Source organism: Prionailurus viverrinus, chromosome A1 (genome assembly GCF_022837055.1).
Source record: "Prionailurus viverrinus isolate Anna chromosome A1, UM_Priviv_1.0, whole genome shotgun sequence".
In the NCBI taxonomy this organism is placed as follows: Eukaryota; Metazoa; Chordata; class Mammalia; order Carnivora; family Felidae; genus Prionailurus; species Prionailurus viverrinus.
The window spans coordinates 133,659,433-133,678,701 of record NC_062561.1 but is presented as its reverse complement, the minus strand read 5'-3'; the positions used below and the strand labels follow the sequence as shown (position 1 = coordinate 133,678,701).

At 39.4% G+C, this 19,269-nt stretch overlaps 1 protein-coding gene across 8 annotated transcripts in view; it reads right to left on the bottom strand.

Moving 5' to 3' along the window:
- Positions 1 to 16,268, bottom strand: part of ERBIN (erbb2 interacting protein) — a 133,578-nt gene extending 117,310 nt beyond the window's left edge. For all 8 annotated transcript variants that reach the window (XM_047833840.1, XM_047833919.1, XM_047834082.1 and 5 more), the window contains exon 1: positions 15,773 to 16,268. The gene's annotated coding sequence lies outside the window, so the exon portion shown is untranslated. The remainder of the gene's footprint in view (positions 1 to 15,772) is intronic.
- Positions 16,269 to 19,269: the final 3,001 nt, after the last annotated feature.

The following is a 19,269-nucleotide window of genomic DNA, read 5'->3' as shown; positions in this document are numbered from 1 at the left end:
AGTAGGCTCCATGCCCAGTGCAGAACCCAACATGGGTCTTAAACTCATGACCCTGACATCATGACCTGAGATGAGATCAAGAGTCAGACACTTAACTGACTAAGCTACCCAGGTACCCCTAGAAGTATAGTTCTGAGGAAAAAACAAAAACAAAAACAAAAGAACTATAGTTCTGGGGATCTAATGCACAGCATTGTGACTGATTATAGTTAACAACACCATGTTATAAAATTGAAAGTTGCTAAGAGAAAAAGTAATTATGTACTTAGATGTGATGAAGGTGTTAGCTAACAGGGGAGGCAATCATACTGCAATATACATTTATTAGATCAACACACTGTATACCATACACTTACACAAGGTTTTATGTCAGTAATTCAATAAAGCTGGGGAAGAACGAAAATTAAAAGGCAAAAAACAAACGTGGCACAAAACAAAGTGCTATTCTACAGAAAATGTATACTTCAGAAAATACCTAAGAAAGTATCTGTGAAAAGGAAAAACCAATATAATCAGGAAAACTGGACTTATTTTTCTAACCTCATTTATATCACTAACAAACTAAATGACCTCTAGGATTTCACTTCCCCATCTGGGTCAATAGTTTCCTCTTCTGTTAAGTTAAAAAAAACAAAAACAAAAAACAAACGTAGGGGCACTTGGGTGGCTCACTCGGTTGAGTGGTTGAGTGTATTACTTTGGCTCAGGTCATAACCTCACAGGTCTTGGGTTCAAGACCCACATCTGGCTCTGTGATGACAGCTCAGAGCCTGGAGCCTGCTTCCGATTCTGTGTCCCCTCTCTCTCTGCCCCTCCCTGGCCCACAATCTTGTCTCTCTCCCTCTCTCAAAAATAAACAAACATTAAAAAAAAAAAAGTAGGATAGTTATGGAAACTACACTGTTTTCTAAATTTGTCACTTTCAGTGACAAAAGCCATTGAATATAAGAAAAATATCAGCATTCTGGGGAATATATCTTTCATTCACACCAAATTATCTATTAATTATATTACAAGGAAGGATAAGGTGCAGGCCAGTGAAACATGTAAAGTGACAACAACATTTAGTGTGTATAAACTACTCTAAGTAGAGAATTTACTATTATAATCAAAAAACCAAAATAACTGTCATTTAATGATATACATAATTACTACTGAGCATCAAACTAAGTACTAAGAGTTCAAGGAAAATGTTTGGTATTATTTTTTTCAGAGACAAATCAAAAAGCAGTTAAGAAACAAGAAGATTGGGGACACCTGGATGGCTCAGTTGGTTGAGTGTCTGACTCTTGATTTCTACTCAGGTCATGATTCCAGGGTTGTGGGATCCACACTGAGCACGAAGCCTGCTTATGATATCCTCCCCCCTTCCTCCCTTCCTCTTGCTGCCCCACCTCTATCCTTCTCTCCATGCTCTTTCTCCTTTCTTAAAAAAAAACAAAAAAAAAAGGAAAAGAATTAAAATTCACTTCTAAACCTCTTAAAAAACACAAAAGAAGGTTCAAGAAGCCATTCTAGTATTAATGAAAATACATTCAAGAGGCAATTAAGGGGCCGAATAGTAGTAGAAGGCACCAACTTCTACTTAAATCAACCCAAGGATTTTTATTTCTCTAACCAATCACACTCAGTTTAGCAGATTATGTTTTTCTCCCTCCCAATCCCACAGCCAAACAATGTTAAGAAAACAAATACAGTATGATTAAATACAAGCTCCCATTCAGCAATAAAAATTCCCTATCCGATTACTGAAGATTAAATGTTACCCTAATGTTGGAGGATGGTCTCAAACAATGGAAGGAAACTGAGGGAAGAATTGTGTAGTTAACAGAGAACAAACTAATAGTCACCAGAAGGAAGGTGGGTGGGGAGATGGGTGAAAGAGGTGACAGGGATTAAGAAGTGCACTTCTGTGATGACCCCAGGGTGATGTATAGAAGTGTTGAATCACCCATTGTACACCTGAAACTAATACTACACTGTATGTTAACTAGAATTTAAATAAAAACTTTTTTTAAAAAGGAATTTTGTAGTTAAATAGATGGTTATTAATTACTTGTTAGTATACACATTAAATAACAAAAATATGAGAATATACAATTTAAGTAATATATTTATAATTACATTAAAAATAAAAAGTACTATTACCATTACACCTATAATTATATACCTGGAAGATCCAAGGACATCAACTAAAAATCTATTAGCAATTTCTTTTAAAGTCTTCAGGATAATACAGTAGGTAATAACATATGAAAAAAAAAATCAGTCTCCTTCACTTAAATATCCAGATAAGAATACAATTTATAAAACAGCTCCATTCATAACAGCAACAGTTCTCACTCTTCCTTAAGTTTGTGAAAATAAACACAGCAAAAATATACACCTTCTTTAATAATTACAAGAAATACATATTACTAATAAAAAAAAACATGGATGGAACAAGAAAGAAAATCATAATCGCCAGTGAAGAGCATAAACTATTAAATAAATGGAAAATTTACACGTTCCTATAAAGAGATATGCTACTTTTGAGGTATCAATTCCAGGAAAACGTCGGATTGTGAGTAACTTGCTCTGTGAGTGTTCCGCAAGGCGTACCAAAGACGAGCAAGGTAAAATCAAATTTTAACTTGATAAATGAGTGATGTCTTGTAATATGAGTAATGTCACTTGATCACAACTGAGCCAATGATTTTTGACATTTGCTTTGACATACAAGTGCTCTGGAATACAGCCATGTTTCCAGAACGAATTATGCTCGCAAAACAAGTTACTGTACTTCCTAAATTAATCTATGAATTTAAAGTACTTTCAATCAACACACCAACAAGTATTTAGAAATTAGTAAAAAAGATTCAAGTGCACCTGGAAAATTCATTTTAAAGTACAGTGATAAAACAACACCTTCAGATATCAACATACTAAAATGAAGAAAAAAAATCAAGACAGCAGTGTATTATAACAGAAAAGACAACAAAAAGAAAATCTTGACATAAGTATATGCTGAAATTTACTATTGATAAAGATAGAACTTTAGTTAAAAAGATGATTTACCCAACAAATGGTGATATAACTAGATAACAACATGGTTAAGAATAAATCCAAATGATTATTTCACTCCTTAAGCCAAAACTTAGGTTATTATATTTATAATCTTGGCACACATCCTTTCCAAAAATATCATTAAACCCCAAAATAAATATTGACTAATTTGATTACACTGAAATTTAAACTTCTATATGGCAAACACCATAACTAAAGCATATAAGCAACAAACCAACTAAATCCACGTGAAACAGAAAAGGCACACAAAAATGTAATATTCCGAAAAGAATTCTTATACTGAACTTGCCAACATCACAATTAGTAAGTAGTACATTTAAAATTAGGCAATCTGACTCCAAAGCCTGTGTTCTTATTACCGGTTTCAGATTTGCACAAGTATTTTAAGATAGCTAATATCCAATTTGTTCAAGAATGGACTTAGAAAGGTATTCTTAGGCTAAAATGAACAAATCAGGAGACTATAGATGCTGGAGAGGATGTGGAGAAACGGGAACCCTCTTGCACTGTTGGTGGGAATGAAAACTGGTGCAGCTGCTCTGGAGAAGTGTGGAGGTTCCTCAAAAAATTTAAAAATAGATCTATCCTGGGGCGCCTGGGTGGCGCAGTCGGTTAAGCGTCCGACTTCAGCCAGGTCACGATCTCGCGGTCCGGGAGTTCGAGCTCCGCGTCGGGCTCTGGGCTGATGGCTCGGAGCCTGGAGCCTGTTTCTGATTCTGTGTCTCCCTCTCTCTCTGCCCCTCCCCCGTTCATGCTCTGTCTCTCTCTGTCCCAAAAATAAATAAACGTTGAAAAAAAAAAATTAAAAAAAAAAAAAAAATAGATCTATCCTATGACCCAGCAACAGCACTGCTAAGAATTTACCCAAGGGATACAGGAGTACTGATGCATAGGGGCACTTGTACCCCAATGTTTATAGCAGCAGTCTCAACAATAGGCAAATTATGGAAAGAGCCTAAATGTCCATCAACTGATGAATGGATAAAGAAATTGTGGTTTATATATACAATGGAATACTATTTGGCAATGAGAAAGAATGAAATCATGCCATTTGCAGCAACGTGAATGGAACTGGAGGGTATTATGCTAAGTGAAACAAGTCAGGCAGAGAAAGACAGTTACCATATGTTTTCACTCATATGTGGATCCTGAGAAACTTAACAGAAAAACATGGGGGGCGGGGGGGAGTTACAGAGAGGGAGGCAAACCATAAGAGACTTAAATAGAGAGAACAAACTGAGGGTTGATGGGGGGTGGGAGAGAGGGGAAAGTGGGTGATGGGCACTGAGGAGGGTACCTGTTGGGATGAGCACTGGGTGTTGTATGGAAACGAATCTGACAATAAATTATACTTAATATAAAAAAAATAGAAAGGTACTCTTACATACTATTGGTGGAAATATAAATTGATACAAAATCTTCAGAAGGAATTTGCTTCTATCAATCAATTTGAAGTACACACATAGCAAATGCAATTTGGGTATTTATCCAACAGAAAAAAAAAATCATATAAAAGTACAAACATTTAGGGGCGCCTGGGTGGCTCAGTCGGTTAAGCGTCCGACTTCGGCTCCGGTCATGATCTCACAGTCCGTGAGTTCGAGCCCCGCGTCGGGCTCTTGGCTGACAGCTCAGAGCCTGGAGCCTGCTTCTGATTCTGTGTCTCCCTCTCTCTCTGACCCTCCTCCATTCATGCTCTATCTCAAAGCATAGTCTCAAAATAAATAAAGCAAAAGTCTCAAAAAAAGCAAAGTCTCAAAAATAAATAAACATTACCAAAAAAATTTTTTTTAAAAGTACAAACATTTATGCGCAGAGAACACATACTCTGTACAGTACTGTCATGTATAACCACACAGAAATAATCCTAATGCTAATTAACACATATATATGCCTACTATATCTCCACATAAATGAAATACATTCTCCCATTTATATTTAAAGATACATATATGTGTGTATATATATATATATATATATATATATATATGCTCACTGCCTCAGTAGAATACATACAGAAGTGTTCAGAAGAACATGTAACACACTGATATGAGTATCTCTAGGAGATGGGATTATGGTTTGCTATATGGTTCTGTATTTGAATTTTTATTATCAGAAAAAAATTTACCATAATTTTTAGCCCTTTGCCTACCAAAAGCCTCTCACTGCTTTGTACCTTACCAGCCTTCCTAGCCTACCTTAAAATATCTCACTCTATAGATACTTAAAGGAAAGAACTGATAGAAGTAGTACTGATTTCAGTAACTAACGTCAAGAAGAAAATTCCCAGGGTTTCTGGCTTGGGGATGGTTTTCAAAAGAGCAGACAAGACACTATGTTGATATCAAGTATCTCTGACAAATCAAAGTGCTTCTACTATACACAGCCTCTGTTATTCTGCAGTTACTCCCAGGATAATTAACAAAAATCTTTGAAGTCCCCAGAGATTAACAGGACATCCAAAGAATTTATGTGCTGCTGCCAGGATCCTTATCTTTTCCTAGAAGACTAAGAGTAAATCTTAATTGCAGTCACAAAAAGATACCCTAGTATACTTCTTAAATCACTTCAAAATCTCCAGGGATGGGGAAGTCAAACCAACTTACTCTAGGCTAAGTGATAGCCTTGGCAAGGAAATTACAGGTTTCTTGCATTGGTCCTAATACAAACAAAACAATCTGATCCCTACCTATCCCTCCAGACTCTAGATTTAGTCTAAGGTTCGAAATTCCAAGGACATCATTAACAAGATAGATCCATGCATCAAACTTTGGAATCATGCAAACAATATAACCTCAATGTGGAAAACACAATTACATCAAAATCACTGCACTCTACTAAAATTGAGCTCCAACATTACCTCCACAAGGACATACAAGGGTAAACACTAAAAGGACTGACTCTTTCCAGCCACTTTTCACATAGTAACCTGGGATTACTAAGGAATGAAATATTTCATCTAAATGTATTGTAACAAATATTACACTTTAGAATTTTATCCCTTTAGAAATACTCTGAAAATTAATTTGACCACAGAGCTTCTATCTGAAATGTCTGTGTGAATAAATGTTTACTTCATCTCCCTCATCAAAAAAAGTATAGAGGGGCACCTGGGTGGCGCAGTCGGTTAAGCGTCCGACTTCAGCCAGGTCAAGATCTCGCGGTCCGTGAGTTCGAGCCCCGCGTTGGGCTCTGGGCTGATGGCTCAGAGCCTGGAGCCTGTTTCCGATTCTGTGTGTCCCTCTCTCTGCCCCTCCCCCGTTCACGCTCTGTCTCTCTCTGTCCCAAAAATAAATAAACGTTGAAAAAAAAAAAATTTGAAAAAAAGTATAGAAACAAAACTAGTTCTCAGTGTAAAAGATAAATTCAACTATGGAAAGGGAAAACATAAGAAATGAACCCTGTTGCGTTGAATTAAAATTGGATGTATTATTAAGAAATCATTTTACATTTATTGAAATATACTCGTGGAGTACCTGGGTGGCTCAGTCAGTTAAGCAGGCAAATCTTGATTTCACCTCAGGTCATGATCTCACCATTTATCAATTTGAGCCCCATATCAGGCTCAGTACTGAGTGCGGAGCCTGCTTGGGATTCTCTCCCTCTCCCTCTCTCTGCTCCTTCCTCACTCGCACCCTCTCTATCAAAATGAATAAATAAAACTTAAAAAAAAAAAAAAAGAAATATATGCTAAATGTGAATGTGTATGTGTGTACATATAAAAATATCCCTTAGCTGGAGCGCCTGCGTGACTCAGTTGGCTGGGCATCCGACTCTTGGTTTCAACTCAGGTCATGATATCACGGTTCATGGGTTCGAGGCCTGCATCAGGCTCCACATTGACAGTGCAGAGCCCGCTTGGAATTCTTTCTTTCTCTCTCTCTCTCTCTCTCTCTCAAAATAAATAAATAAGCTTTAAAAAAGAAAACAATATCCCCTAGCTTTATATACAAAGAAGGCCTGAGGGCAGCAACACCCCAAGAGCAATGAAGACAACAACTGCTAAGATCTTGGCTTCTAAGTACCATTTCCCCCTAAAAATAACTGACACTAGTTGAACAGTAACTCTGGAACACCATATTATGCTAAATACAAAGAAGTACTCAAGAAGGCAAGTTTAACAAAAAGGAAAAAAGTAAAATAAACCAGCTGGATGGGGTTCTCACTAGACAAATCAAGAACAATTTGAGTATCAAAATAAATGATAATGGATTATAACCCAGAGAATGGAATAGCTAACCATGATCCATGTAGATATAAATAAGTTAAAAATAAGAAACAAAATGTTTACATAGTTCCAAACTATCTACCCCCCAAATATTTATTAATTACAAATGAGGAAAGGATACCTTGACATAGGAGGTATCTGGTAATTACAACTGTAATCACATAATCAATGACTATCATCAATAACAGGAAAACTGAAATTACCTACTACCTGATAAAAGGCAATGAGAAGAATACAGCATCACTTCCATGATAACCCTGCCAAAGATCTGATCATAAAAATATAAATTTAATCAAGGATCTAATGAAAATCTGATCAAAGATCTAATCATAAAGACATCACAGACTCTACAAAATAACTAGATCTATAATCTTCAAAAGTGCCAAATCCTTGAAAGTAAACACAGAAACTGTTTGGATTAAAAGAAATTAAAAGATGTGACAACTAAATGTAATCCAAGATTCTAAAGTGGATCTGTTTGCTTTAAAAAACAGAGGGACACTGGTGAGATTTAGCTGTTAGTAATGCATTCTTTGTTAACTTCCTAATTTTGATAGTTATAATGTTGTTACATAGCATAATGTCCCTATTTGTAAAAAAAAATAAACATTAAAGTATTTGGGGGTAAGAGACTACTGGGTAGGCAACTTACTGTCATACAGTTCAGGAACACAAAAGTTCTTTGTATTATGTTTCCAACTTTTCTGTATATTTGTCATTATTCCAAACTTTTAAATATGAAAGAAAAATTACAAAAAATCTATAGCAGTATCAGGGAGGGGTATATCTACAGATAATAACATAGAATGTAATTTGTAGAGAATCCAAAATGAATGGGGGTGGGGAGATTACAACAGAACACAACACATATGAGGAACCACATACACAAAAGAAGCATAAAGAGGGATCTCCAAAAAGAGTAAGTTTCCTTACCAAGAAGGATCAGGAGAAGTGTGTCCTGGGCAGTGAGCCAGGTAATAAAACCATAGAAGAACAGCTGCATGGTTAAGGCCTCCAGCAAGCTCTCTGTACTGTGGGAGATCTGACACTTGGGCAGGATAATTGTGAAAACAGTGGAATATTATCCCCCTGAGGGACAGGAAACACGTGTAAGAGGACAAGCTACCCACATAGCCTAAAGGAGAAAGCCATTACCTAAATAAATATACCAAAGCCAGAATAACAAGGATTTACATGGGCTGGGAGAATACCATGAAATGACCAATACCATGCAATCTGGACCATAATAGAAACCTTTAACCACAATGAAAACTCTGACACTTGAGGAAAAACCAGAAGCAGGATGGATATACCAAGCACAATAAGATCAAATCTCCTATACTGTTAATAGAGGGGGGGAAAAAAAGAGACCACGTACAAAGTTTTATCTCAGAGATTCAACAGGTTACAAGTAAACCAAAAACAAAACTACAAAGAAAAAATCAACTCCTATGAAAAAGCAAGAGTTCCCAGCATCTCTATTCTCCCCACTACATAAAGTAATTGAAAAGAACTGAAGACCAAATTGATGAGCTAAAATATCAAGCCTCAGGATTCTTTCAGAATGTAATACCAGCACACAGACACACACACACACACACACACACACACACACACACACACACACAATCAAAAGAAGTTATGAAAGCTCCATAAATCCCAACATTCACCTAAAGTTTTCAAAGTGCAAAGTGTGCTCCACGGACCTTGGAAGTCCTAAGACACTTTCAAAGCGTCTTCAAGATCAAAACGACTTTCATAATAATATTGAAACATCATTTGCCCTTTCCCATTATATCAACAGCAATGGTGCAAAAATATGGTGGGTAAAACTGCTAGCACCTTAGTGAAAAGGCACTGACATCAAGCTATACAAGCAATACTTCATACTCCCAGAGTTCTTTTTTTTTTTCCAAGTTTTTATTTAAAGTCCAGCTAGTTAACATACACCAAAATATTAGTTTTAAGGGGGCACCTGGGTGGCTCAGTTGGTTGAGCGTCCGGCTTCGGCTCAGGTCATGATCTCACGGTTTGTGAGTTCCTGCCCCACGTCAGGCTCTGTGCTGACAGCTCAGAGCCTGGAGCCTGTTTCGGATTCTGTCTCCCTCTCTCTCTGCTCCTCCCCTGCTTGTGCTCTGTCTCTCTCTCTCTCTCAAAAATAAATAAACATTAAAAAAAATTTTTTTTAATATTAGTTTTAGGTGTAGAATTTAGTGATTCATTACTTATAACACCCAGTGCTCATCCCAAGTGCCGTCCTTAATACCCACCACCTGTTTAACCCACACCTCCCCTCCAGTATTGTCAGTTTGTTCTCTATAGTCAATTTCCAGATTCTTTTTAAGTGCCACTTTCAATTAATATCTTTAATAAAGTAGTAAAAAATAATTTTACAGAGCACCTGAGTGGCTCAGTCAGTTAAGCGACAGACTCTTTATATCCACTCAGGTCATGAGCTTACTGTACATGAGTTGCAGCCTCACCTTGAGCTCTGTACTGACAGTGTGGAGCCTGCTTAGGATTCTCTCCCTCTCTCTCTCTCTCTGGCCCTCTCCTCTCTCTCTCTCTCTCTCTCAAAATAAGTAAATAAACTTTAAGAAAAATAATTTTTGGGAGCCTGGGTGACTCAACAGGTTAAGTGCCCGACTTCAGCTCAGATCATGATCTCACAGTTCAAGAGTTGGAGCCCAGCATTGGGCTCTGTGCTTACAGTTCAGAGCCTGAAGCCTACTTCAGATTCTTTGTCTCCTTTTCTCTCTCTGCCTCTTCCCCGCTCACACTCTGTCTCCCTCTCTCTCAAAAAATAAACACTAAAAATAATGATTTTATTGGGGCGCCTTGGTGGCTCAGTCGGTTGAGCGTCTGACTGTGGCTCAGGTCATGGACTCGCAGTTTGTGGGTTTGAGACCCGTGTCAGGCTCTGTGCTGACAGCTCGGAGCCTGGAGCCTGCTTCGGATTCTGTGTCTCCCTCTCTCTCTGCCCCTCGCCTGCTCATGCTCTGTCTCTCTCTGTCTCTCAAAAATAAATAAATGTTAAGAAAAAAATTTTTTAAATAATGATTTTATTAAATCTCAACTATTTAATAGATGTCTTTGTCACATTTTATGTGAAGGAATGGCAATGTTGAGGAAAATCACTTATGTAATTACTTCAAATTATGAGCTAAATTAGCCTTTTTCTCACGAAACAGCATTTTGACCTAAAAGAACAAATGACAAAACTATGCTTGTAGACTTAGGAATCTGGCAGACATTTTCTCAAAAATAAACCAACTAAGCCTGCAACTTCAAGGGAAACACACTAACAGTATCTGTTACCAATGATTAATATTCAAACTTCCAAGTGAAAATTTAGAAATGTGGAAAATGTTTATCTGTCACCCTGAACTTGACAGCTTCACAACACTAGACTTTTTTGATGGAATTAGTGGGGATATTAACAATTTTTTTCTTTTGTTTGTTACTACCTAGTAAAATGCATCAACATTTGGAACACATATAACTCAATGAACCAGTATTTCTCAAACAACATCACAAAATCATAAACAGGTAAAAGATTCACTCAAAGTGCAAGATAAACCAAAGGATTTTCAGATAACAAGATATGGAAAATTCAGTGATACACACTGTCAGAATGGGCACTGCAGCTATCCTTTAAGAAATTTTGGTGTGGTATCAACGAATATCCACCATATCTAAAAAGGCTATGAAAGTACTCCTTCCTTTTCCAACCACATAACTGTATAATGCTGGATTTTCTTCATATACCTCAACCAAAACAACATATTACAAGATTGAATATACAAGTAGATACGAGAATCAAGCTGTTTTCTACTTAACCAGACATTAAGAGACTTACAAAAATATATAACAGTGTCACTGTTTTTGCTTAAGATTTGTTTTGGAAAATAGTTGGTTTTGTTTTGTTTTATTTTATTAAATTGATGTCATCATAACAAGTAATGGTTTATGGTTTTTAAACAAACTGATATTTAAAATTCTCTAATATGGAAAATAAAATAAATATAACCCACAAAAACCAAAGCTCAGTGAAGTTCTCAGTAATTGGTAAGAGTATAAATGGATCCTAAGAACAAAAAGTTTGGAACAGTTGCCTTAGGTCTAGTACTATTATTTGTAAATATACTATGCTATAATAGAGTGAATTTGCCAAAGGACAAATGCAATGTATAAGGCACACTGTCCCAAAGCAAGTTGTCTGAGACTACCCTATTTCCTAAGTTATTCAGTCTTCTCTCCGTTTTCATACTCCTCTGGATAACACCAAAGGTCATATTTCACAGGCTGCCTTTCTCACTCCTTCTAGTACAGCAAAAAGCCAGCAAACCATTCACTACGTACCAAAAATGGGCGCTGAATAAAGATGTCCCTAGAATTGATGTCCCCAAATATTACCACACCTATTTTGATTACTTGTCTTTTTATTTTCTACTTTTTCATACTACATTCTATATACGTAAAATCATGAATAATCTCCAGATAGTATTGTTTACTAACTTAATTTTTAGATAATCTATTGTCTTACGTACTATAATTTATAAAGCCTACAAGCTTTATAAAGCTTCAACCAATGGTACCTGGAACAAAATTTGAAGTGACAAGAATTAAATGATGATAGATTTCCACTGTGCTTATTTCATAAAAACAAAGGAAGGCAATTTCAAAATTTTAGGACAGAAAAGACATCTAACTTGAGAGGTAGGGCAGAAAGGAAAGGAACAAAACAGAGAAGAAAAACACAGAGATATAAGCTTGTATGTTTTAAGAGGTCAAAAGCATAATCAAACAAGAAGGTATAGGGGTTTGTACAGAATCTTAATACAGTCATTAACCTGATGTTATCTGAACAGGTAATTCCAGGGGTATTCAAAAAACAAACAAAAAAAGAGTTCAGTAAACATAAATAAAAACAAAATATATTAATGAGCATCAGGTTAAAACACTGGCATGTAAACTGAATAGGAATGCAAAAGAGATACTTATAATTAAATGGGGCATATAAATTTTTTCTCTTTTCTTTTTTTTTTTAAGTTTTTAAATTTATTTTGAGAGAAAGAAAGAGCACACAAGCAGGGGAGGGGCAGAGAGAAGGAGAGAGGATCCCAAGCAGGCTCTGCGCAGTCAGCACAGAGCCCGAGGTGGAAACTGAACTCACTAAACCTGAGATCATTACCTGAGCAGAAACCAAGAGGATGCTTAAGCAACTAGATCTACCCAGGTGCCCCCGAATAAATTTTTTTCTACTATATTGTGAACAGTTTTCTTAGGTGATGAGCATGGACTCCAAGTTTAGAAAACCGGAGAAGGACAACATACCAAAAAACCACTGAACATGGAAAAAATAGGGGAAGTCAATGAACTGAACCAGAAAAATAGGAAGCTAAAGAAATTAGAAAAGAAAGCCTAATAATAGCTTTTTTACAATTAGGAAACATAAGACTGAGCAGAAAGCTAAAGATAAATCTGAAAATTGAGTGTAGCATGGGGTCAAGAGTTAGTGATGAAAGGCACCAAGAAAGAAACAAAAAATGTGGAGTCAGGGGATCAGAAGTGCTGAGCTTATTTCCTTACAAAATTCAAAAGTATGTATTATAGAGCCTAATTCATGTACATATTTCTATGGCAAGAGCAAACTGTACATGCAAAAACTGAATCATCTATTTTGAACAGCAAAGCGCAAGTACAATTAATGTTGTCAGGAAAGGAAAAGAGAAAGACCTCTTTAGAAGAAAAGCACCTAACAGGGAAATAGATGGGCAATGGAAAGAGTCAAAATGAAAAATGCAAGCAACAAAGCATGTTTAAAAAGAATCTGGCTACATAGCACTCACAAAAAAGAAAATTACTTTGCTATCCAACATCACTAAAATTCTGCATAAAGCCAAATACTTTGTAAACACTGCCATAATCTATTCTAAACCCAAACATCTTAGACTCTAAATTGTTACCTATAAACATTTAAAATAAATACTGAAATATGCACCTAATTTTCTGAAATTATTGTTTCTTTAAGTTATCATTTACTACAAAGAGTTCAATATCACTATTGAATTAAAAGAAGTAAATTTAGACATTTATTAATGATATATGTATAATTTCTCTAACTAGTTATCACTTCATTAAGAAATAGCATGCAATAAAAATTTGGTTTCCATATTTGAACCACTGTAAGCTTTTCATACAAGCGTGCAATAGTTTCACCTCAAATAGCAGATGGACTTCATACTATGTGAATTAATTAGTTGAAGGATTAAGTTTATCACTATTGAAAACTCCTAAGTACCTTCTATAAAGAGTGCCATGAAATATGTATCTTGGGCAATGTAAACAAAACCTTTGGAAGTACTCTAGATTTGCCAATTTAATCTAAGAAAACCCATAGAATGCTAAGAAGAATACTCGAAATGAAAGGTCACTTGAAAATATTTTAACTGATTATCATCTTTCTTTAACCTCTTTTCACACCATGATCACAATTTAAACAAGGATTTGAAAATATGTACACTTTGACAATAGCATAAAGCTTAAAATTCATTAAGTTAATTCAGGACTAAACTAACAAAATTCTCAGTAAACCACAAAGTAAATTTTGCCTTTATGGGACAAAAGGAATCAAAGGTTCTATAAAGGTGAACATTTCACATTTTTAAAGTGTGCTGTCTGTATCTAAACTTACTTCTGATCCCTCAAAAAAAAAATCAAGAACTTGATCTAAAAACAGGGTTTTAAGCAGTCATTTTCAAGTGCTACTATACTTTTCACTTGTAAAATTTACTAATGCAGAGAAACATCTTCACAAAGTGATAATTCTCTATAAAAGACTTGCTCTATTAAGGCTCTGTTGCTCTGAGGCCAAGTATAAGCCATATAAGGAAAATGAAGTTCAATGCCATCTATTTTCTTCTGCTCTTTCAGATGCCCAAGAATAACCTCTCTCCTTGCCTAACATTACATTCCAAAATTATAAAGCAGATCAGTTATACACTTTAAATTCCTTGATAAAGCTACTTGGACCTAACAGGAATGACCTGATGGTTCACAATCTTACCAATACAAATAAATAAAACAAACAATAAATTTTTATAAAGGATCTCCAGAGACTACACTCTGGGGGAACAAAATCACAATATATATTAACAGATAGTCAAAAGACGCCCATTTTGAAATGTACTTAACATAATAACAAGTTGTGAAATTATTTGATCCTGCTCTCCAAAGCTATCTTTTCTCTGAACTAAAGAATGCCAACTATTTTTCATGGGGTAGCATGAGCAAACTAGATATTAATTTATAGCTGAAATATAATTACCAACAGGATGCCAGACGTATTCAATATTTATTCAAAAGCACAGTATTACACCTCCTTTACCACAAAAGTACTGAGAAAAAATATATATATAAGCCTAACAAAACACCAATAAAGAAGCCAATTGTGTTTGTTGCGAAGAAACTCCGTTTTATCTATAAAGACTACCGATTGGTTTAGAAGTGTTTGTAACTGGCGGAATGTCTCCCATGCTTCACTAATTCCTGCCCCCAGAGTAGGTACCTATCACTTATTAGGCAGAACCGGCCAAAACATTTGGGCCAATACCAAAATGTAAACACTGTACTATTCAAAAAGGACAGATGTTTATTACAATCAATATGACTCCCATGAAAATCGTTTTAAGCATTTTACTTCCCTTTCTATACATTCTGGTCTTAACTGCAGAGAAACCCTAACAGATCAAACTACTTTGTTCTTTAATTATAACTCTATCCGTAATACTTAACTACTCTCCCCTACTCCTACTTAGGTCAGTTGTAAGAAAAATTAAGCAGACGCTTGCTTTCGATTAATTAACCAAACAAGTATTATATGACTGTAAGTGTCTGAAAGGAACCAGTTACTGAAGAAATACATTATCCACCTAAAAAAACACAAAGAATAGCAAAGTTCATTTGTTTATAAAACCCAACCAAATACATCTCTAAGGGCTGAAACTAAAACAACAACTATATATGTAATTAACGCAAAAGTCAGATAATCGGTAACAGGATAAACAAATGTGGCAGCCATCTCATCAACAGTAAATCCGTCGCTGCAGAGACCTAACTTTTTTCCAAAACACAAGTTGCCAGGTTCAGCAACTTAATAAATAAAAACTATACATTGCGTATGTTCTAGGAAACTAAAACTTCTGGACCTAGTGCCGAACAAAGGCACTCTTTCTTCCGATTGCTCAAAACTTTTCGTCTCACCACATTCTTACGATCTCTTCTAAAGTAACCAGAGTCCAGATGGTAGAAAGGAGGAAAAATCAGTTCTACTCTTTAGCACCTGAAAGACTATCCAGTCCGACACTACAAAAGATCAATCTAGGGCAACTTGGGAAGAAGTGAGAAACACTAAAGTATCCTCTCTTTCCCGGCCCAAGAGCTTTTTAACTCTTACACGCTTTTCGTGAAAATTACCTTTCGGTCGGGCAGTGTCTCAGGGCAGCTTTTTCAAGGCTTCGCCTGACATGATTTCCTTCCCTTCATTAGTCACTTTGGATCCAGCCGAATTTCTCTCTCCGGTGAGAGCGGATGTGGAGTGGCCTCCCGCAGTAGGACGAGAAGGTGGCTTTGGAGGGGGTTGGGAAACGCGCCGGTTTCCTGGTCTCGAGTTATGCAGGAGTTTCCCAGCCCTAACTAGGATCTCCGCCGAAAAAAAACTTTTCACTCGTGACACCGCCCGGAATTACCGTGCGAAACTCACTTCCTGCCTTGGCGCAGAAGCAGAATCCAGCTCGGTCCAGGGGAACCCGGAAAACCAGCTCCGCGCGCGCCGGGGAGGGGGAGGGCACGGGGCCTCAGCCGAGAGCCTCGGGCTCCGGGAGCCCGGCGCGCCCCGCACACCCGACGGCGGCGGAACCCGGCCGGCAGGGGCCAAGATGCCGCCGGGGCGCTGGGCGAGCCTCGGCCGCGCTAGGCCGCCAGCTCCTCCTCGCCGCCGCCCCCAGAGCCGGGCGGCGGGGTTATTGTCTCGATAGAGCCTGCCGCGCCCTTCGCCCGCGCCGCCGCCGTCGCCGCCGCGGCCGCCCGGGGCCGGAGCCGAGGGGCCGGGCAAGCTCGAAGGCGGCCCCCTCCCCGGGCAGTCTGTCGGGCCGTCCGTTCTTCCGTCCGTCCCTCCCCGCCTTTCCTACTTGCCCTCGAACCCTCTTCTCCTCCCTTTCCCGTTTTCCCGCCGCCGTCCCTTCGCTCCCCTCCTCGTTCTTCTTCCCCGGCGACGGTGGCTCCCCGGGGAAGCGCAGGAGGTGGGGGCAGGCGGCGGCTGGGTCTCCTCACGAGCTCGCGGGGCCGCGGCAGGGGCCGAGGCTGCGTCCCGCGCCGCCGCGCCACATTCACTCGAGCGAGAGACTGCGAGGGGAGGGGAGGGGTGGGAGGGGAGGGAGAGAGAGGAGAGAAAGGAGGAGGAAGGGAGCTGGGGCGGAGGGGAGTCACTGCCTCACAGGCCGCGGCGGCAACAGCGCCACCGCCCCAGCGGTGAGGGGGAAGAGACTGCGCGCGACTGCTTCTTGGCGGGGGCGGGGCGGCCTCCCGCCGGCTTCGCCTCAACCGCCAACTGCCGGGCTGGAGGCCGGCGCGAGCCAGTCACCGCGCGCGGGGGCGGCGCGGGCAGACGTCGGCGGCGGCTGCGGCGGGGGGCGGCGGGGGGCGGGGGGCCCGGGGCCTTGCGGGGAGGGGCCGGCGGCGGCGGCGGCGGCCGCGGCGAGGGGGGTTCGCGTACGAGGCGCGGCGTCAGGCCCTCTCAGGCCCAGGCCCGGGGAGGCCTGCCTGCCGTCCCCAGCCTCCTGAGGGGACGCTGGCGACGCCGACCCCGACTCCTCCGCCACCAGCGGTGGAGACTGAGAGCCCCCGAGCCTCCGACGTCCCCGGCCGACTGAGTTTCCTTTATACGACAGTAATCGATGCGTAGGGTTCAAGTCCAGCCCCGATTTTAAGGCTGCAGGTATGTCTTTCAACTGCAGCACTCCAACTTCCTCTAATGGCACGCTCAGTTTGCAGGAAACCACAGCGGCGGCTCGGTGGAGCTTCCCACGCTGGCCCTTGCTCAGAGCTTGCTCGCACTGTAAAGCAGCTGGGGCTTCTCCAAGTCTCAGCCTCACACCAGCGAGGAGACAAAGCTGGCGCTGGGAGGGGGAAAATGGCCCGCGAAATTGCCTCAAGATAGTGCCTTTGTTAGAGGAAGCGTTGGACACACTCCGAATGCGACGTAGGCTTCCAACCTCAGCGGTTTCGGTGGTGCAGTCTTGAATTGCGCTGGCCCTAATAATTCAGTCTGGCAGGGTTTGCGTTTATTGCAGAGAGAGACTCTTAAGCATTCCATCAACACATATGGCATAAAACGCTTCAACCATAACATTGCACATTTTTGCAGTTACTGCTCTAAATATGTTAACAGACAAGACGGCCTTGCTTTACTGGAGAAGGAACGTAATGGATACGGACCATTCCCCGCCCCCCAGTCTCTGCTGTACTTAACTGTATACAATGATGGTAATTAGTCTCTGTGTCCCCGAAGTCATCGCTTCAATTCTTCCGTCTGTGTTCCAGAGATAATTATTTATTACCAAGTTTGAAGAAAGAACTGTATGCCCTATAGATAATTTTTGGCTTGCATCCAAAGGAAGGGCTTCATAAAGTCCATCAAAGAATTATTTACCAAAGTGAGTTGTAGGCTAGTGAAAACGCTTGAAATAACTACAGAGCTGTTCAAGACATTCTGTTAGTGTGACAGCATTTTAACTACTTCCAGAACTGCTGGAATTAACAGGTAGCTCTTTAAGGTAGAGCAGAAGTTGAAGTTTCCCCAAGTAGCATCAAAGTGTTCAGACTTAGTGCTGCGCTGGAGGTAAAAGAGCATTTAACTAAAACTAGGAAAGGAAATGACAGCCAGGTGTAATAGTAACACCAAGCTAGTTAAGCCATCTTATGTGAATATGAATCTTAGCTGTTGTGTAAAATCTGAATTTGGTATATTGTTTACATGATTTTTAATCGTCACAAGGATTTCCTACTCCCTTTTCAAAAACTGGTTTGAGTCAGACCTAACTCAGTAGTATAGCCCTGAACTGAAAGGGTCACTCTACTAAAGCATCCCAGGGCAGAGTATCTCCCATACCAAATGAGACCCACTGGAATCTGGAATTCCAGTGTTGCCTTTAGTCTCAGGTTGGTTCAAGACCCCTGTAAATGTGGCATCGTAGATTCATGTAAGCCTAACCACCACCACCCCTTCCCAAACCTAAATAGTAGGAACAGACAAGTCTCTCCAGGTTAGGACCTGCCTTGTCCCTCGCCTTCCCTCCACACCCCCCACCACCCATTTAAATCCTTACTGGGGACCAATCTGACTGATTTTAGGCTGGAAAAGTTTCTATAACAAAAACCCCTTCTCCAACTCACCTAAAATTTTGCCACTGGTGTTTAATCCCTTTGAGTTTATTTCTCTAGCACAAAGCCATAATCCTGGGAAAGGTAATATTTAAGCCTTAGTCATTTATACCTAATTCATCAGATTGTTTCCCCAAAGCAGCTTTTGATGGGAGAGAATATAGAGATAGCATATGCTGATGCTGAGAAGGTAGGAGAGGGAAATGTGGTTTCATTCTATGGGGCAATATATGAAGATAGATAATAAAGTGCCTCCCATTCGATTGTTAAGTAAGTCCTATGTGTACTGTGGGAATGAGCCTGAAAACACACCTTAAGAGGGTGGGAGCCAGGATACACTTAATCGATAATACCTATTTTCACAAATATTTCTTTAATAATACCTTTATAAAGTACTTTCAACAGGAATTCTGTGTGCTCATATAGAAGGGTGAAATGACAGCTATATGATCAGGGTATTCAATAATCAGAAACAATGATTCATCTTTGTTACTCATCACTGACTACTTAGTTCTAACTCATATGAGCAGCAC